Source organism: Crinia signifera, chromosome 19 (genome assembly GCF_055691185.1).
Source record: "Crinia signifera chromosome 19, ASM5569118v1, whole genome shotgun sequence".
Taxonomy (NCBI): Eukaryota; Metazoa; Chordata; class Amphibia; order Anura; family Myobatrachidae; genus Crinia; species Crinia signifera.
In genome coordinates this window covers 135,533,255-135,539,254 of record NC_139226.1, presented here as the reverse complement: position 1 = coordinate 135,539,254, position 6,000 = coordinate 135,533,255, and positions in this window count along the sequence as shown.

The window sequence follows — 6,000 nt, the reverse complement described above, 5'->3', positions numbered from 1 at the left end:
CACTTTGGGGGCCAGCAACAGTTGCCAGGGCAACCCTGGGCATGGCAGGGGGCTTGAGGGCGCCATTCCCCGCCCACTTCCGCTTTTGGGGCCAGCAACAGTTGCCAGGGCAACCCTGGGCATGGCAGGGGGCTGGAGGGTGCCAGGCCCTGTCCACTTCCGCTTTGGGGCCCAGCAGCAGTTGCCAGGGCAAGCCTGGGCATGGCAGGGGGCTTGAGGGCACCAGACCCCGCCTACTTCCGCTTTGGGGGCCAGCAACAGTTGCCTAGGCAACCCTGGGCATGGCAGGGGGCTTTGAGGGTGCCAGGCCCCGCCCACTTCCGCTTTGGGGCCCAGCAACAGTTGCCAGGGCACCCTGGGCATGGTAGGGGGCTTGAGGGCGCCAGTCCCCGCCCACTTCCGCTTTGGGGGCCCAGCAACAGTTCCTAGGGCAACCCTGAGCATATCAGGGGGCTTAAGGGCGCAAGGCCCCGCCCACTTCCGCTTTGGGGCCCAGCAACAGTTTCCAGGGCAACCCTGAGCATATCAGGGGGCTTGAGGGCGCCAGGCCCCACCCACTTCCGCTTTGGGGGCCAGCAACAGTTGCCAGGGCAACCCTGGGCATGGCAGGGGGCTTGAGGGTGCCATGCCCCGCCCACTTCCGCTTTGGGGGCCAGCAACAGTTGCCAGGGCAACCCTGGGCATGGCAGTGGGCTGGAGGGCGCTAGGCCCCGCCCACTTCCGCTTTGGGGCCCAGCAACAGCTGCCAGGGCAACCCTGGGCATGGCAGGGGGCTGGAGGGCGCCAGGTCCCGCCCACTTCCGCTTTGGGGCCCAGCAACAGTTGCCAGGGCAAGCCTGGGCATGGCAGGGGGCTTGAGGGCGCCATGCCCCGCCCACTTCCGGTTTGGGGCCAGCAACAGTTGCCAGGGCAACCCTGGGCATGGCTGGGGGCTTAAGGGCGCCATGCCCATCCCACTTCCGCTTTGGGGGCCGGCAACCCTGGGCATGGCAGCGGGCTTGAGGGTGCCATGCCCCGCCCACTTCCGCTTTGGGGGCCAGCAACAGTTGCCAGGGCAACCCTGGGCATGGTAGGGGGCTTGAGGGAGCCAGACTCCGCCCACTTCCGCTTTGGGGCCCAGCAACAGTTGCCAGGGCAACCCTGGGCATGGCAGTGGGCTGGAGGGCGCCAGGCCACGCCCAATTCCGATTTGGGGCCCAGCAACAGTTGCCAGGTCAAGCCTGGGCATGGCAGGGGGCTTGAGGGCGCCAGGCCCCGCCCACTTCCGCTTTCTGGCCCAGCAACAGTTGCGAGGGCAAACCTGGGAATGGCAGGGGGCTTGAGGGCGCCATGCCCCGCCCACTTCCGCTTTGGGGGCCAGCAACAGTTGCCAGGGCAACCCTGGGCATTGCTGGGGGCTTAAGGGCGCCATGCCCCGCCCACTTCCGCTTTGGGGGCCAGCAACAGTTGCCAGGGCAACCCTGGGCATGGCAGGGGGGCTTGAGGGCGTCAGGCTCCGCCCACTTCCGCTTTGGGGGCCAGCAACAGTTGCCAGGGCAACCCTGGGCATGCCAGGGGGCTGGAGGGCGCCAGGCCCCGCCCACTTCCGCTTTAAGGATCAGCAACAGTTGCCAGGGCAAGCCTGGGCATGGCTGGGGGCTTGAGGGCGCCAGGTTACGCCCACTTCCGTTTTGTGGGCCAGCAACAGTTGCCAGGGCAAGCCTGGGCATGGCAGGGGGCTAAAGGGCGCCAGGTCCCGCCCACTTCCGCTTTGGGGCCAAGCAACAGTTGCCAGGGCAAGTCTGGGCATGGCAGGGGGCTTGAGGGCGCCAGGCCCCGCCCACTTCCGCTTTGGGGCCCAGCAACAGTTGCCAGGGCAACCCTGGGCATGGCAGGGGGCTTGAGGGCGCCAGGCTCCTCCCACTTCCGCTTTGGGGGTAAGCAACAGTTGCCAGGGCAACCCTGGGCATGCCAGGGGGCTTGAGGGCGCCAGGACCCGCCCACTTCCGCTTTGGGGGCCAGCAACAGTTGCCAGGGCAACCCTGGGCATGCCAGGGGGCTGGAGGGCGCCAGGCCCAACCACTTCCGCTTTAAGGGTCAGCAACAGTTGCCAGGGCAAGCCTGGGCATGGCAGGGGGCTGGAGGGCGCCAGGTCCCGCCCACTTCCGCTTTGGGGCCCAGCAACAGTTGCCAGGGCAAGTCTGGGCATGGCAGGGGGCTTGAGGGCGCCAGGCCCTTCCCACTTCCGCTTTGGGGCCCAGCAACAGTTGCCAGGGCAACCCTGGGCATGGCAGGGGGCTTGAGGGCGCCAGGCCCCGCCCACTTCCGCTTTGGGGCCCAGCAACAGTTGCCAGGGCAACCCTGGGCATGGCAGGGGGCTTAAGGGCGCCAGGCCCCGCCCACTTCCGCTTTGGGGCCCAGCAACAGTTGCCAGGGCAACCCTGGGCATGGCTGGGGGCTTAAGGGCGCCATGCCCCGCCCACTTCCGCTTTGGGGGCCAGCAACAGTTGCCAGGGCATCCCTGGGCATGGCAGGGGGCTGGAGGGCGTCAGGCTCCGCCCACTTACGCTTTGGGGACCAGCAACAGTTGCCAGGGCAACAATGGGCATGCCAGGGGGCTGGAGGGCGCCAGGCCCCGCCCACTTCCGCTTTAAGGGTCAGCAACAGTTGCCAGGGCAAGCCTGGGCATGGCAGGGGGCTTGAGGGCGCCAGGCCCCACCCCCTTCCGTTTTGGGGGCCAGCAACAGTTGCCAGGGCAACCCTGGGCATGGCAGGGGGCTGGAGGGCGCCAGTCCCCGCCCACTTCCGCTTTAGGGGTCAGCAACAGTTGCCAGGGCAAGGCTGGGGGCTTGAGGGCGCCAGGCCCCGCCCACTTCCGCTTTGAGGCCCAGCAACAGTTAGCAGGGCAAGCCTGGGCATGGCTGGGGGCTTGAGGGCGCCATACCCCGCCCACTTCCGCTTTGAGGGTCAGCAACAGTTGCCAGGGCAACCCTGGGCATGGCAGGGGGCTGGAAGGTGCCAGGTCCCGCCCACTTCCGCTTTGGGGGTCAGCAACAGTTGCCAGGGCAACCCTGGGCATGGCAGGGGGCTTGAGGGCGCCAGGCCGCGCCCACTTCCGCTTTGGGGTCCAGCAAAACAGCTGCCAGGGCAACCCTGGGCATGGTAGGGGGCTTGAGGGAGCCAGGTCCCGCCAACTTCCGCTTTGGGGCCCAGCGACAGTTGCCAGGGCAACCTTGGTTATGGCAGGGGGCTGGAGGGCGTCAGGCTTCGCCCACTTCCGCTTTGGGGGCCAGCAACAGTTGCCAGGGCAACCCTGGGCATGGCAGGGGGCTGGAGGGTGCAAGGCCCCGTCCACTTCCGCTTTGGGGCCCAGCAGCAGTTGCCAGGGCAAGCCTGGGCATGGCAGGGGGCTTGAGGGCGCCAGACCCCGCCCACTTCCGCTTTGGGGCCCAGCAACAGATGCCAGGGCAACCCTGGGTATGGCAGGGGGCTGGGGGGCGCCAGGCCCCGCCCATTTCCGCTTTGGGGGCCAGCAACAGTTGCCAGGGCAACCCTGGGCATGGCAGGGGGCTGGAGGGCGCCATTCCCCGCCTACTTCCGCTTTGGGGGCCAGCAACAGTTGCCAGGGCAACCCTGGGCATGGCAGGGGGCTGGAGGGCGCCATTCCCCGCCCACTTCCGCTTTGGGGCCCAGCAACAGTTTCCAGGGCAACCCTGGGCATGGTAGGGGGCTTGAGGGCGCCAGGCCCCGCCCACTTCCGCTTTGGGGCCCAGCAACAGTTGCCAGGGCAACCCTGGGCATGGCAGGGGGCTGGAGGGCGCCAGGCCCCGCCCACTTCCGCTTTAAGGGTCAGCAACAGTTGCCAGGGCAAGCCTGGGCATGGCAGGGGGCTGGAGGGCGCCAGGTCCCGCCCACTTCCGCTTTGGGGCCCAGCAACAGTTGCCAGGGCAACCCTGGGCATGGCAGCGGGCTTAAGGGCGCCATGCCCCGCCCACTTCCGGTTTGGGGCCAGCAACAGTTGCCAGGGCAACCCTGGGCATGGCTGGGTGCTTAAGGGCACCATGCCCCGCCCACTTCCGCTTTGGGGGCCAGCAACAGTTGCCAGGGCAACCCTGGGCATGGCAGGGGGCTGGAGGGCGTCAGGCTCCGCCCACTTCCGCTTTGGGGGCCAGCAACAGTTGCCAGGGCAACCCTGGGCATGCCAGGGGGCTTAAGGGCGCCATGCCCCGCCCACTTCCGCTTTGGGGGCCAGCAACAGTTGCCAGGGCAAGCCTGGGCATGGCAGGGGGCTGGAGGGCGTCAGGCTCCGCCCACTTCCGCTTTGGGGACCAGCAACAGTTACCAGGGCAACCCTGGGCATGCCAGGGGGCTGGAGGGCGCCAGTCCCCGCCCACTTCCGCTTTAAGGGTCAGCAACAGTTGCCAGGGCAAGCCTGGGCATGGCAGGGGGCTTGAGCGCGCCAGGCCCCACCCACTTCCGTTTTGGGGGCCAGCAACAGTTGCCAGGGCAACAGTGGGCATGGCAGGGGGCTGGAGGGCGCCAGTCCCCGCCCACTTCCGCTTTAGGGGTCAGCAACAGTTGCCAGGGCAAGGCTGGGGGCTTGAGGGCGCCAGGCCCCGCCCACTTCCGCTTTGAGGCCCAGCAACAGTTAGCAGGGCAAGCCTGGGCATGGCTGGGTGCTTGAGGGTGCCATACCCCGCCCACTTCCGCTTTGAGGGTCAGCAACAGTTGTCAGGGCAAGCCTGGGCATGGCAGGGGGCTGGAGGGTGCCAGGTCCCGCCCACTTCCGCTTTGGGGCCCAGCAACAGTTGCCAGGGCAAACCTGGGCATGGCAGCGGGCTTGAGGGCGCCATGCCCCGCCCACTTCCGGTTTGGGGCCAGCAACAGTTGCCAGGGCAACCCTGGGCATGGCTGGGGGCTTAAGGGCGCCATTCCCCGCCCACTTCCGCTTTGGGGGCCAGCAACAGTTGCCAGGGCAACCCTGGTCATGGCAGGGGGCTGGAGGGCGTCAGGCTCCGCCCACTTCCGCTTTGGGGGCCAGCAACAGTTGCCAGGGCAACCCTGGGCATGCCAGCGGGCTTGAGGGCGCCAGGCCCCGCCCACTTCCGCTTTGGGGCCCAGCAACAGTTGCCAGGGCAAGCCTGGGCATGGCAGGGGGCTTGAGGGCGCCAGGCCCCGCCCACTTTCGCTTTTAGGGTCAGCAACAGTTGCCAGGGCAAGCCTGGGCATTTCAGGGGGCTTAAGGGCGCCAGGCCCCGCCCACTTCCGCTTTGGGGCCCAGCAACAGTTGCCAGGGCAACCCTGGGCATGGCAGGGGGCTTGAGGGCGCCAGGCCCCGCCCACTTCCGCTTTGGGGGCCAGCAACAGTTGCCAGGGCAACCCTGGGCATGGCAGTGGGCTGGAGGGCGCCAGGCCCCGCCCACTTCCGCTTTGGGGCCCAGCAACAGCTGCCAGGGCAAACCTGGGCATGGCAGGGGGCTGGAGGGCGCCAGGCCCCGCCCACTTCCGCTTTTAGGGTCAGCAACAGTTGCCAGGGCAAGCCTGGGCATGGCAGGGGGCTTGAGGGCGCCAGGCCCCGCCCACTTCCGCTTTCTGGCCCAGCAACAGTTGCCAGGGCAAACCTGGGCATGGCAGGGGGCTTGAGGGCGCCATGCCCCGCCCACTTCCGCTTTGGGGGCCAGCAACAGTTGCCAGGGCAATCCTGGGCATGGCTGGGGGCTTAAGGGCGCCATGCCCCGCCCACTTCCGCTTTGGGGGCCAGCAACAGTTGCCAGGGCAACCCTGGGCATGGCAGGGGGCTGGAGGGCGTCAGGCCCCGCCCACTTCCGCTTTCTGGCCCAGCAACAGTTGCCAGGGCAAACCTGGGCATGGCAGGGGGCTTGAGGGCGCCATGCCCCGCCCACTTCCGCTTTGGGGGCCAGCAACAATTGCCAGGGCAATCCTGGGCATGGCAGGGGGCTGGAGGGCGCCAGGCCCCTCCCACTTCCGCTTTGGGGCCCAGCAACAGTTGCCAGGGCAACC